Consider the following 15,567-nt stretch of genomic DNA (forward strand, 5'->3'; position numbering starts at 1 on the left):
CAAATTGAAGATGTTCATTGCAGCAGTGTCAGAGCAGGAAAAAAAACAAAAAAGCAAAAAAAGCAACACTTAAATGTCATCAGGAAATGATCAAGTAACATACAGAACACACACAGAATGGAATTTTATGTATTCGGCAGCCATTAAAAAGGATGAGACTGTCATGAAAATATAGCTACAAAATACATTGTTTAATGAAAAATAAAAACTAAGGTATAGAACCAATGTGAGAAACAGTCTGACTTAGTGGTTACAAGCAAGAGTTCTACAACCAGACTTCTAGGACTCAGTCCCTGGCCATTCTGCATCACTGCTACATGATCATGGACAAATCATTTCACCTCTGTGTGCCTCAGTTTCCTATCTGTACAATGGGGATACAAACAGTACTTAGTAGGGTCATTGTGAGACTATAATAAGTTACTACATGTAAAGGACTTATAACAGTACTTAGTGCTGAGTGAGCACCCAAAAAGTGTTAGCAGTTACTATGCATATAGTATGATCCCATTTATGAAAATCAAGAAAATGAAAAATGTATATGTATGTCCATTAATACGTGTGCATACATGTAAAAGGGTGCTATGTAATATTTTATCTTCATATGTGTTATTGACATAATATTTTTAAATGGTACATTTTAAAAGGCCACTTCCTGTGCTCTATAAAACAGAGGAATAACTCCAGAAGCTGCCAATCTGGCTTTGGACTGACCCTCTGGGTCACTGTCACATATCTGGAGACACGGCATTTGTAGTCTGCCTGACCCTCTGGGTCTCTGTCACATATCTGGAGACACGGCATTTGTCCCTCCTCCCCAGCTCCTCCAGCTCAGCAGCCCCAAACCCATCTGCTCTGTGATGAGGAATATTACAGAGTGAAGGGCTGGCACAGTTACGGGCAGGAGTCTCGCCTGCTCCCGTCCCAGCCTCCTCCTCCAGCAGTCTTTCTCCTGTGTCTCGGTGCCCTTGAGCACTATCTCTTTTCCTTTAGAAAGCTTCCCTTAGTAAAGTTTCTAATAGACTCTTACATAACTGATCATGTTTTGTATTTGTTCCCTGTGAGTTTTTACCTTTGTCTGTGGTCAAAAGAGAAGACTAATTATGGATCGGCAGAGAGCCATAGTGTGAGTCTCTTTCTAATGAGTGGGGCAAAATGAAGCTATATGTGATTTCTCCCTCCATCACTAGAGCTGTGTCCTCTACCATGACCAGAGCCTGCTCCAACTCTTTGTATTACTATGCCAACCCTCTACTGTAAACTCCAAAGTCATGGCATTTGGGAGTGAGTGCTGGATTTTATCTTGATTCTCTCTGGGATATCTAGAAATATGGCTTTAACTCTAGGCCCCTGCTATGGGGTGAATGTTTGTCTCCTCCAAAGCTCATGTTGGAACTTAATCCCCATTATGGTATTGGACAGGTGGAGCCTTTAAGAGGTGATTGGATCATGAGAACTATATTCTCGTGAGTGGATTAATGCATTCGTGGATTAATGGGTTAATGGGTTGATGGGTTATCACGGGAGGGAAACTGGTGGCTTTATACGGAGAGCAAGTGAGCATGTTAACACACGCTCTCACCCAGCCTCTTGTCGTGTGATTTCTTGGGTCACCTCGGGCCTCTGTAGAGAGCTCCCACCAAGTAGAAAGAAGGTCCTCACCAGCTGTGCTCACTGGACTTCCCAGTCTTCAAAACTGTAAGAAATAAATGTTGGTTTTGTATAAGTGACCCAGTTTCAGGTATTCTGTTATAAGCAGCAGAAAACTGCCTAATCCTTTGGAAAATGGCAATGATAAAGTTCTTGCATAAAAGGATATATTGTAGGAATTTGTGATATTTTTACTCAGAAAGCACTTTGAACTTCTTAAGAAAATATCTCAATGTATTAAAGTTCATCAGTGATCAGGGTGCCACAAATGTGGCAGGAAATGCTAGCAGTCAGTCGTACATGGAAGAAAGAGAGACAGAATGAGTAGGGAAATCTAGGGGAAAATGGTACTTCACCTTTATCTTGCAAGATAGACAACATCAGATAAGCAAAAAGCTGTTACGTAATGTGAGGAAAAGTAGAAAGTAGAAAGGCACAGTGCCTACCAGGGCAGCCTTGCTCAGTGGGTTGGCTTCTACCTTCCACCTCCAGTGCAACAGTTCATGGGATTAATGGAGCCCAGGTTACGGAAGGGGTTGCCAAAAATACATCACGTGCTAGACCCTGGGCTGGGATCTCCTCCTCATACACCAGGGTTTTATAGTGAAGTAGCAAACAGCCTTGGAAGCTTTTCAAACATGTGAATGACCAGATCAAAATAACGTTTTAAAAAATGAGTCAAGTAACAGGAACTGTCATTAATTGCATATGGTAATACAAAATGGTACAGCCACTTACAGTTTGGCATTTTCTGAAAAATCTAAACATTCTTTTACCATACAGTCACACTCCTTGGTATTTGCCCAGATGGGATGAACACATATGTCCTCACAAAAACCTGCAGACGAATTCATCATTGCCCAAACATGGAAGCAATCAGCATGTCCTTCAATAGATTAATGGATTAAAAAATGTGGTACATTCATACCATGGAGTATCATTCAGCAATGAAAAGAAATGAGCCATCAAACCACAGAGAGGCATGTTGGAAACTTAGAAACATATTACTAAGTGAAAGATGCCAGTCTGAAAAGGCTGCACACTGTATGATTCCAACTACATGGTATTCTAGAAAAGGGGAAACTATGGAGATGGTAAAAAGATCAGGGGTTGCCAGGGGTTGTGGAAGGGATAAATGGATGGACAACACGGGATTTTTCAGGCAGTAAGACTATTCTGTCTGATACTATAATGGTGGATACATGTCATTATATATTTGTCCAAACCCATAGAATTTACAACAAAAAGAGTGAATCCTAATGGACTTTAATCATAATATTTCAATATCGGCTAATCAAAAAAGCTTAACTAAATATTTGTACGTATATGAGTCAGATTGGGTGGAGGAGGGTAGCAGAGCTTGGAGACAGGGGCGTAGTGGTCATAAGTAGGGTTGATGGTTGGGAATGAGGTTAGCAGGGATTGAAATCCAGTGTTGAAATGGGGCTTAAAGTGGAGGAATGAATAAGCATAATCTGGTGAGCTTCTAATAAACATAAGTCTCTGGGGATGAGGCCTTGGGACCTGTGTTTTAATTAAATTATCCCAAATGAGTGATATGACCAGCCCCAAGGAGGAATTCCTGGTCTTGGAATTCTTAAGGTGATCCTAATTTGTGATTCTTTGACGTTGCCGCTCAGCCCTAGGAATAGTGGAAAAGACCCCTGAAAATAACAGTTCCTCATTGAGACTTCTAAAAGCACTTGCAAGCATTATGCCATTTCAAGCAGACTTCTACAATTTCTAGATGAGAAAGTTGAGTGAATAAAGATTTGCCTAAAAATCACTCTGAGTTAATGGCCGATAGGATCTACTTTCTTTTCTCACTCAAGCTTCTGCCTCCAGGTGGATTAACCTACTGTTCACATGGCCTTTTCCTCCCCAGGCTTTGGGCCCCCAGTGCCCTGCGACGAGCTATGATACATACATGAGGTTTGGGGGCTGAAGTTGGCAATGACTGTTTCCAATTCTCTTGCCACAGGTGTCCTGTGTTTAATGCCTAGACCTCTCCCCTGTGCCATCTAGACTCTTGCTACTCAAGTGTAGTCTAGTCACCAGCAGCATCAACGTTACCCGAAAACTTGGAAATCCTGACTCTCGGACCGCCGCCCCCATACCCCCAGCCCTAATGGATGTGCATTTTCACAAGATCCCCAGATGACCCATTTGCATTGTGCTCTGTGATCTCCCCTCAACCTGTCACCTCACCTGCCTTTCTTTCTCAGCTTTGCCTTCGATGCTCCACTGCCATCTCTCAGGCTTGGCCCGGGTCTCTGAATGTCCATCTGTGTGCCACCAACCCCATCACCAGCAGTGTTTTTCCGATTACCTGCCTGTGGAGATGCACATGGTTGGAGCTGCTATGGGACAAGAAAAAAGCCACCAGTCATCACAGGAGAGCAGTCTACTATTTGACGCTTCTGGGGTTTTTGGTTTGTTTGGACTTTTCTTTCTCTCTCTCTCTCTTTTTCTGTCCTTCTGTCCTTCCCTCCCTCCTTCCTTCCTCCCTCCCTACCTCCTTCTCTCCTTTCTTTCTTTCATTCATTTTTCTTTTTCAGTGATTCTCTAAGTGCAGTCTCTGGACCAGCAGCGTCAGCATCACCTGGGAACTTGACAGAAATGCAAATTCTTGGGCCCCAGCCAAGTCCTACTGAAGGAGTAGCTCTGCGAGAGAGGCCCGGCAGCCTGCGTGTTCACAAGCAGATTCTTCCTTGCTATCCGGGAGCGGCTTTGTGTGCAATGCCTCCCACCTGGTAAGCAGCGCACTTCAGGCAAAGACAACAACTTTCTAAAATGGTCACAGCCAGCATATTGATTCCCATCTGTCCCTATGTGTTTATTGATTTGGAAAACAAAATAAAAGATATATGAACAACGATTGATCTAGCAGATCATAACATCTTAAGTAGGCTGTTGGTTCCTTTGTATTAAAATATAACAGAGACATCTGACATCTGACCATTGATCTGAGAGGCTGAGGAGAAATTTCAGTCCATTGTGTGAACCCAGCTCCCTTTGCCTAAATAGAGGCAATTCTGTCTTCCAGATAATGACGGACCCTCTTCTCCATGCCGCCCTCACTCCATGTGATGGGAAAATGATCACCGGGCTGAACATTTTGAGGAAAAGAAATATCAGATTCAGAAGCAATTTTTCTGTACAAAAGACTTCAGTTGCAAAAATACACTTCCAGGCTGGCCAGTTAGCTAAGTTGGATAGAATGTGGTGTTACAACACCAAGGTCAAGGGTGCATCCCCTTACCAGCCAGCCACCAAAAGGAAAAAAAAAAAAAATACATTTCCTTTCAGTAACCACAGGCATCATTATTGAAAGTCAGAGAGGAGCAGTGAATTTGAAGAATTTTAAAAGTGCCTCAGCACTTGATATAAAACAAAGCAAAGGTTCAATCTAAATGTATTTCAAAACTTACATTTCACCCTGATGTTGCAGTCCAAGTCCATTGTCATAAGTTATAGGAAGATAATGTTGGGCCCCTGAATTGAAACCTAGCCCTGAGGCATAAGGAAGGCCTCTTTTTGTAGACAGAAATCTGTGCCTATGTCCTGGGTCCTGGAGGAGACCAAGGGCCAGGGTATTAACAGAGCAAATGGCAGGTTAGGCTCTTTCTTCTGAAACCAGGGAGCCCCCATGGCTCCTTCTGCCTCACACTCTGTGGCTACGTAATCACCATGTCCTGTTTCTGGGCCCCCAGCCCTCCTCACCCCAATAGGACTTCGTCCATCCTGCAGCGAATTTCTACTCATCCTCCACGTCTTAGATTACATGTCACCTCAGAGAGGAATTCTGTGACCACCCGGATGAGGTTCTAGCCTTTGCTCAGCTTTCCAACAGTATCGTGTGCCTACACCTGTTTCCTAACACAGAGCAGTTTTGCAGTGTCTGTAATTTACTTCAAAGTCCTTCAGTGGAGATAGAGTAAAATTATTAAAGCCGGTTAGGTTAAAGGTTGTCACCTAAGCAGGACTGTGATCAGCTAACACAGCAGAAAGCCCTGGTCCAAAGGCAGCCACTACAAGTGTTTCTGTTGTCTCTTCTTGATCAACTCTCCACCCTTTCAGTTAGCGTGTCAGTACCTGGAATAGGGTTTTTAAGGTTGAAAACAATGCATTGTTGACTAGTGTGTGGAATGTTAGCAACAAACCCTCACTAGTGAAATTAAAGGAAGTCAAGATGTGTGGATAGGAGAAAATATTTTAGAAACACTCTTTACCTTTAGGGATGCCTGAGCCTTTATAACCCCTAGAAATGGTCCTGCGGCTTGACCCCAATGGTCTTGTTTCTGACCTTTGTTCAAGGAGGATTTTTGTTGCCCCATGCCAAGAGAATTCTGCCCAAGGAGCATGCTCTTATCTGGAATAAGTTTTTCATGCAAGGGGGTACTTGCACACCTGAGCAGACAGCACACTGGGCCTTCATCAAGATTTCAAATTAGTTATTTGAACTATTTTGGGCCTGTAAGCTAATAAGCATTCGTGTAGTAAATGTGGGGCAAATTTTGGTCTGCAGCTTGCTTTTATTATAATCTGGTAGACAGGTGATGGGAGAAAAGCCACCTCTCAATCACCTGCAATTTTTTCCAGGCTGCAGTGGCATAGCAAAAAGAACCCAAGAGCAAGATGTCACTATTATGTGCCTAAGTCTCGTTGCTCCTGGTCAGCTGTCAGCTTCAAAAGCACAGGGACCGCTTGCTCAACAAATCACAGGAGCAAGATTCATTCTGGAATAAGGCCAAAGTGTTGAAGCTTGCCCAAAAAGCTGCACGAAGATAGCCCAGGAGCAAGCCAAAGAAAATAACGGAGATGTGAGGAATAAGTATGAGAATACGATGGTGAAGAAAATCGATGCTTTATGAAACTTCACAGAAAAGAAGCCTGGCAAGACAGAAAGCAGCAAGAATTTTCGCATGCTGGCTTTCTATTGAAATGGTTTTTATTTTTGAGTTTTGGTCCTCACTTTATGTAATTTAAAATTCTCTGCTTCCCTTATACTTGGAAATTAAGTACGAATGAGGGATAAGGTGCAGCAATGTTCAATATTTTTGTTCTTATTACTTTTTATTTTTTATGTTGGCATGCATCTTTCATTTTATTTCATTTATTTTATTGGCACATATTGGTTGTACATATTTATGAGATACAGAGTCATACTTCAGTACTTGTATACCATATGTGATGACCCATTCAGAATAATTAGCACATTCATCATAGCAAAAATCTAGCATTTCTTTGTGATAAGAGCATTTGAGCTCCTCTCTTCCAGCCACTTAAAAACAAACAATAAATGATTGTTAATTATAGATGCACAGCACTACTGTAGAGAACTATTTAATATTTTTAAATTACTGAATTCATTACAAAATTATCTCCCACACTTCAGTTTCTGTCATTTTCCTATGCTTCTATGTCAACAGGGTACAGACATATGTAAGGGGGACCTTTTATCTTTAAGCAGGAAAAAATACTCCAGGACAGATGTGTGATAATGATCTATAATGATCTATTAGACTGAGCCGAGAGACGCCCAGAATTTCTTCCTTCTGGAGTTTACTGTCTTCATCTATCATCAAGAAAGAGCTTATGATAGCCAAAAGCTCTTTGCACTCTGACTACTGATTATTCAGGATGGATGACTTATTCTATCCTGTGGCTCACTTTCTTTTCACCAGCCGGGAGTTGCAGGCTAATTAATGTTGCTATAAATTCTGCTGTCGAACTCCTCTGTACGAGACTGCAGCCAGTGGCCGTGTGTGGCTCCTGAGCCCCTAAAATGTGGTTGGTCTGAACCGCAATGCTCTCTGAGTGTAAATAAACACTGTGTTTTAAAGATTTAGTATAAAAAAGAATGTGAAATGTCTCAGTTATAATGTTTATATTGATCACACATTAAAATAATATTTTGAAAATATTGGGTTAAATCAATTTTAAATTGTTTGCCCATTTCTTTTTACTTTTTTAATGTGGATACTAAGGAATTTTAAATTATGTATGATGTTTGCATTTTTAGCTTGCATATTTTCCTTTTTGCAAGTCATATTTCCATCGGACAGCATTGCTCTAAAGAAAGGTTCTAATGGAAAAGTAACAAAGATGAAACTGGGGATTATCTATGCTTTGGCACTATTTGCTGGCACGTCGCCCTGGCCATCCAGGGTTCCTGCTCAGATAAGCCTTCGGGACCTGTCTAACTCAGGCCAAGCCTGAACTCCCTCCCTTCTGCTCAAGCCCTATTTTTTCAGGCCTCTGCTCTGTGCCTGGTGACAGCCAGCTAACCTGATAAATTAATCCTTATGAGTGAGTGGCAGATGCTGGTGGATTAATGAGCTACCTATATCTCGGTTTGCAGTTCCATAGCGTACTTCTGTCTAGACATGATGATTGATGGCCATTCATTCAACAAATATTTACTGGCTACCTGCTGTGTGCCAAACACACTGTTAATTCCGGGGCCAGAGACTCTCACTGTCAAGGGGCAGGGGAGGGCGGCATTTCAATGCAGTAAGCAAGATTCTTGAGTAGAGAGTAGAGATGCATAGACACCGACTTAGAATCACTGACTCGATGCTTCCAGTGGTGCAGGGAGTATTCACAGAGAAGCTAGAGTTAAGAAGCATTTTTGAGCAGTGAGTAAGTGATCTCTGGGGGAGAACTTAGGAAGAACCTCCTATACAAGGGAACAGTATACCCAAAAGCACAGAGTGTGGAATGTCTTAACTCATTGATGGTAGGAATTTCAAGCATCCTATAGTGAGCTAGGTGTTTAGCATCCCTCAACTAGGGGCTTGTCTGGAGGATCTCTTCCAACTTTTGCTTCTGGGGATATAAGAGAAAGACGCAACATCATTGATAACTGATAAGAGGGTTATTTCTGCCTCAGCATTAGAATTGGGGGTGAATCATTGCTGGACAAAGGCTTCAATGAATTCTTTTTTTTTTTTTTTAATTTTTAAACTTATTATTAGCATATTCATTCTTACAAATTTCAATGAATTCTTAACTTCCAAGCTAATTAAATCAAGAAACCTCAGGAGAAAGGGATGACTAACTTTATATGAGGTACTTAAAGCACCAGAATTAGAATAATCCTTTACTTCTTATTAAAAGAGAAAGAGGGAGAAAAAAAAGGAAGAAGCACTTTTTTCTAATATTGGGCAAGTATTACTGCAAGCATTAGTCTCTTGGCCCATATTGAATCAGCTGTGGCCTGGAGGTGCGACCCTATATTGTATCTGAGGTCCCGTGTACTTTTACCTCGAGGTCAGGAGTTGTTGGTAGCTGTGGTGAGTGAACTGGTAGTTGGCACTCATGCCCAAGGAAGTGTGAGCCGTGTGATCTCTCCCTCTGTGGATGGTGCAGCAGGAGCTCACCAGTGACTCCTGTCATCAGTGACTTCCCTCCTGTTAGCTGCCTCTTAGTGGGATTGGCATCCCTTGGGGTCCTACAGACTGATCTGGCATGGTGTCAGCCTTAGAAATAAAAAATGTCTTAGAAGAGAGTATAGTTTCTACCTTCCAACTTCTCATTTGAAAAAATTTCAATCCTATAGAAATGTTGGGAGAATTGTATAATGCACACCGGTATACCCTTTTACCAATTATTAACATTTTGCACCTGTTCTCTCTCTCTCACTTTCTCACTCTCTCTCTCTTTCTCTCCCTCCTATTTTAAAATCAGAGGCACCACAATACTTCATTTCTAAATATTACAGAATATATCACCTAAGAACAAGGACATTCTCCTACATAACCAAAATAACATGATCACACTCAAGACATTTAATATCAATATTATCTAATATGGAATCCATATTCAAAGTCCCCAGTAGTCTAAGTAATGTCCTTTACAGCTATTTAATCAAAGTTCCCCACTACATGTGGTTGGCATGCTTTTTTAGTCTTCATTAATATAGAGCAATCCCTTGCCATTTTAAAAATTTTATTTGTAGTTGTAGTTGCTGTTGTTTTGGTTGCATGTTTGTTTTGATCAGAAAATACCACCCCAAAATATACTGCTTTGGCATATTGATTATTTTGAGCTGAAGGGAATTGAGAAAAAGTACGTGCAGGAAGGGCTCTCTGCTTCCTACCTAAAAGCAGGGCATAAATTTTCACTGAGAAAGGTGCCCTCCATGTACGAGAAAGAGAAGACTATCTTATGATCAGAGATGGTGAGCCAATGCTGAGATGAGTCTGTACAAAAAGCCTTACTAAAATAAGTTCTACCTTCCATTAGTTTCCCCCACATATTTCCTACTCACTTTCCCACAACTTACCGTCCATAGTCCAAACCCCTTTTTCTTTTGTCTGTCACATCTCCACAATTTAGAGCTCTTTGTTAAAATGGTATATAAGTCCCCACATCTAACTGCTTCTTTGGGTTTTTTAATACTTTCTAGGATTCCCCTGTGCCATGTAAAATATTAATATTAAATAACATTTGTATGATTTTTCTGTCCCGTTAATTTGTCTTTTGTCAGTTCAATTTACATGCCCTGGGCACAGAACCTAAGAGGGTAGAGGAAAAGTCTTTCCTCCCCTCCAGCTCATCTTGGTCTCTCATGACTTTGAATGTCATGACACGACATTTCTTTGAAGAGCCCTGGCCAGTTTTCTTGCAAAATATCCACATTCTGAATGTGTATGATGTTCCTTTATTATTAGGCCAGGTTACATTGTTTTGGCAAGAATACTACATAGGTGATGTGAGTTCTTCCTACAGCATCTCATCAGGAGACACATGAAATCAGTTGGTGAGGAGAAGAGTAGACTTTTATGAGTTATGTGCTTGAGATTTTCCCAGATGGGAGATAACCCTGAATAGTTTCACCTACATGGCCTAGGTGTAGTGAATAAGACACCTCAGAAACCTGCATTTGTCCAGTATTTATTAATAAAATGTAACTAGACGCACAGAGGAAGATGAAAAAGAATATTTTCTTTTGGAGGATCCTGTCAATGACAAAAAGGGGTCCACCTCTCTCTCTGTTTCTTTGGGCTACAAATTTGGTCTTAATAGTATGTCAATGCCTCGCTAGCTTATATTTATGAAATATTCCACCTAGCACAGGGCTCTGCCTATACAACTCAGGCCAGGGCTTTCTTTCTCCCCTGGGGAGCCGTTTGCTTCCTTTGCACATATGGAATTGAACTCTCCTTTTCCCCTTTCATTCTGCTGAGTAAGCAGACCCTGACTAATTCCACACCTGCATCCTATTCTCTCTGCAACCCAAGCCAAAGGGTAAAGAAACTGGTCTGCAGGGAAGCTGGGCTCAGCATGGAAGCCCAGAGGATCCCTCAGATCTTCTCTTTTCCTCCTTTTTTCCTAGTAAGCAAGGCAACTGGGAGGTTTTGTCGAGATTGGTATTGCAGACCAATCGATAATGATGCTCATTGTTTGTCAATTGATACACGCCTTCTAGCTAGTGCTAACTGAGGGTCAGTCCCTGCTTCCTTGTTCCATCCATTTTAGTCGAACAAAAATCTAACTCTTTATTAGGGCCCTAATAAGGCAGACTCTCAAACAAAGGAGAAAACAAAGGTGCAGGTTTTAGTTTTCCCCCCAAATTTAACATTTTTAACATCTACATTCTAAAAGCATTTTTATAGCATTTATGAAGAAGGTTGCTATTGCTTAAATAAACAAACCACTAGTCTGAGAATAGGATCATCAACGTAGACACCAAATATCTACATACTCACTATTAGTGGACACAGGCTCAGCACGTATGCAAATCAACAGTTGCCAGATATGAGCACACCACACTGTCATTATCTCTGGCCTCTCAAAATGCTGTCACTAGAGAGCTTAATAACATGAAAATTAGTATTACCAAACACATTTCCCTGATCATATTCATTTTTCTATAAAATAACATTTAGGCCACACTTCCCATCCCTTTCTCAAGATGGGGCTGAGCAATGACATTTCCAATCAGGTCACCTGCTGATTGACGACCTGGGATGATGATTTCCCACCTAGCAGCTGAGCAGTTAGGCTAGGGGGCTACATGTCCTTGTGTGAGCATGCATCTTCCTTACTCGAGGTACTAAATAATGCTAATTTTTTTTTTTTTTTTAAAGATGACCAGTAAAGGGATCTTAACCCTTGACTTGGTGTTATCAGCACCACGCCCACCCAGTGAGCAACCGGCTATCCCTATATGAGATCCGAACCCGTGGCCTTAGTGTTATCAGCACCACACTCTCCTGAGTGAGCCATGGGCTGGCCCAATAATGCTAATATTAATTTACTGAGCACATGTTATATTCTGGACACTGTACTAGATGTTTTATAGACAGCCTCATTTATTCTCCATGTTTTGGGGTAGTTAGTAAACAGGAGACTAAAAGTAAAAATACTGTCCATTGACAGATGGATAAATAAACAAAATATGATATATACATATAGTGGAATACTTTTCAGCCTTAAAAAGGAAGGAAACATGCTACAACATGGATGAACGTTGAAGATAGTGTGCTAAGTGAAATAAGCCAGTCACAAAACAAAAATTATCATATGATTCCTGTTACATGAGGTAGCTAGAGTAATCAAATTTGAAGAGACGGAAAGTAGAATGGTGGTTGACAGCGGCTGGGGCGGAGGAGAAATGAGGAGTTAGTGTTTCATGGGTACATATTTCAGTTGGGGAAGAGGACCAAGTTCTGGAGATGGACAGCAGTGATGTTTGCACAACAGTGGGAATGCATTTAATGCCACTGAACTGTACACTTAAAAATACTTAAAAAGGTAAAGTTATATTATGTATATTTTGCCACAATAAAACATAAAAATACTGTCATGTGAGAAATCAATGTTACAAAGAGACTTTCTTATTTGATAAGTTTGGAAATTCCAATCCTAAAACTCCTTTTTAGCCCACTACCTGTACACTTACCACTCTGGTTTTTTAATGGTACAGATGGTTTTCTCTAAACTATCTACATAACGTGTATCCCAATGTCCTGAGAAAAGGAGGTTTCTCTTTTCTATTTGCCCTTGTATATTGAATTAGCCTCTGAAGCAATAAGATAACTTTCCAAAGCTCTCCCGAATGCATATCTCCTTAGCAACTCTGAAGAAAATGCTTCCAACCTTTCCAACCTATCTGGCCAGAAGTAAACTGGCTGGCACCACACCCATGCCCTCTGGACACGTGCATCGGAAGATACGGGTCCTTTCCACTAAAGATGTACAGGTGCAGACTGACTTAATCAACCACGAGGGTGTGCGGTGGGTTTTATCATGATGTGGGCCTTTAAAACATGGTCTTGGGGCCGAGCCCGTGGCGCACTCAGGAGAGTGCGGGCGCTGGGAGCGAGGCGACACTCCCGCCGCGGGTTCGGATCCTATATAGGAATGGCCGGTGCACTCACTGGCTGAGTACCAGTCACGAACAAGACAAAAAACAAAAAACAAACAAACAAAAAAAACATGGTCTTGCATGGAAGACTGTTCTTGGTCGTTTTCCATGATGAAGACCATTCCTGAAATAGAGCAGCCTAGCAAATCATTGCCAGATGTTGCCAGTCTCCTTCAGAGATGTTTTCTGTTTTACACTGGTGACATTGATATTCATTGACAATTTGTTATTGTCCTTGATTATCTATCAAGTGCCTTGATTAGCTCATTTTATCCCTACAACTAAATGGGGTGGACTAGACACATGATTTTTACCATTTTGGGGGAGTGAGGAAAATAAAACCAAAGAGATGAAGAGATTTGCTGAAGATCATGGTTCTCAAATTTGAGCCTGTTTGAGAACCATCTGGAGGACTCGTCAAAACCCCGATTGCTGGGCCCCACTCCCAGAGCTTCTGATTCAGCAGGTCGGCAGTGGGGCCTGTGAATTTGCCTTTCTCACAGGCTCCAGGTGATGCTGGTGCTGCCATGCAAGGTCACACTTCTAGGACCACTGGCCTATGGTCACAGAGCTGTCAGGTGGCTGAACCAAGCCTGTTGGTTCCACTTCCACTTCTAGTGCTGTCTACCAATTGATGAGAACGTGTGTAAGAGTGGTGTCAGTCCATATAACTGATCCCCAAAACCATTCCTCAAGATTGAGTTATTATTTTGTAATCAGGCAACTACTCTGTAATCCCCTTGAAGGCAGGTCTCATGTCTTTTACTCCTTGCACTCAAAGCTTTCAGCCCAGTGAGCCACAAGTGGCTGTTGGCTACTAAGGAAGATGTAATGTACCAAGATGAATAATTCGTTCAGTCTATTGATTTCTAAAGTGTACTTTCCAGTCCCTGGGAAAACTGCTGAGCCCAGTGGTCCTTCCACCACAGCACCCTGACTTGCCTGAGTGTTCTTTATCATCATGCAGCTCAACTTGGACTTGAGGAATGGAATGCCCCCTTTTCTCCTGCCTGCAACACGGAAGGCTGTGCTCCTGGAAACAAAATCTATAGGGAAATACTGTAACACACATAAATCTCCCTTTAATGAATCGGGTCTGCAGGCTGGTCTCAATATGAAGCCCAGTGCATCTGCTGCTGTGAGTGACACCAACAGCAATATGGAGACTGCACACTGCTATTGGAGTGACGAGAGTGGCCCAGTGTGGCTCAGGCACCCTCTGAACTGCCATGTCTGTTCTGTATCAACATCCAGGCCAGATAACCGACACACACACACTGATGTGTGCACACATGCTGACACACACACATATGCACTAACACAGTGACACATGCTGACATGTGACACACCCTGACCCACACATAACGCATACACACTGGCACAGAATGAAACACATACACGCTCACACATACACACTGAAACACATGGACACGTATATACACACTAACACACATACACACTGACAGATACACACACACTGACACACATTCACATGCTTACTGACACACACAGTAATTTATTTGTTCAGTCTTCTACACAAATACATATGCATGGTGTGACACAAAACATTTTCATTTTTGTTGTTTTAACTGCCTAAAAAGGTGAGTTTCAATTTTCTGGCAGACACAAATCATTAAACACCCCATATGAGCGTATGTGCGTGTGTGTGTGCTGCTGGTGAGGGAGAGATCCATCTGCGGCCCTGGGCCCTGACAGGAAGAGGGTCTGTTGCTTTAAACGTAAATTCTGGGTTCCTTTGGGTTTTGCTTGTGAGGTCCGCAAGTCCACCCTGCCCTGGCCCACAGGCCTCCAAGGCTGTGAATCTAGACCTTGATGGTGCCATTTGAATTAGTTATTTGTCTTTACCTTCTTAGGCCCTGCCAACAATTGGGAGCTCTCTGATTTATGTTCTGGCAAATGTTAAAAAACAAAATGAAACCTTCATTTGCAAGGCATCTGAAGACGGATGAAGAAAAGGGGGGTTTTCTCCACATGCTTAGCAAGTAGAGTTTTCTCTAATAGTTATCCTTTGGAGAGAAAAGGGAAATGTGCAGTGCTCTAGCAAAGCAGCGTGTGCCCAAGAACAGTGTGTGGACTTGGACTTGTGGTTTGAGTTTGAGCAGCACTGTGCCAACCCTTCCTGGACTCTGAGGTGGGAGGGAAAAGCAATTGCACTGCACCTGTCTTTGTATGAAATTTTAATATTTTGTTCATCGTGGATTCTTTCACATAGTTTTACAGTGTTGCATGAAAATACTGTTTATCGTAATTAGAGTTTTGGGTGCCCCCTTGTATTTTGTGCCTGGGACAAATGCCTTATTCTTCTCATTCGAATCCAGCTTTGAATTTGTGTGCAATTTTCAGATGGCCACATGCCTGAAACCCTGGGTTACTAGAGAAGGTCTAGAGCAATGATTTGGTGGGATGGGTAATCTTTGGTAGCCCATGCCAGCTCAGATGTATGGAGTGCTTTGGTCTGCTGGGCATCTCTCATGGCTTTTCTCATTCTGTAAGCTCTGTGAGAGTGGACACCCTCTGAC

The sequence above is a fragment of the Cynocephalus volans genome, chromosome 6 (genome assembly GCF_027409185.1).
Source record: "Cynocephalus volans isolate mCynVol1 chromosome 6, mCynVol1.pri, whole genome shotgun sequence".
In the NCBI taxonomy this organism is placed as follows: Eukaryota; Metazoa; Chordata; class Mammalia; order Dermoptera; family Cynocephalidae; genus Cynocephalus; species Cynocephalus volans.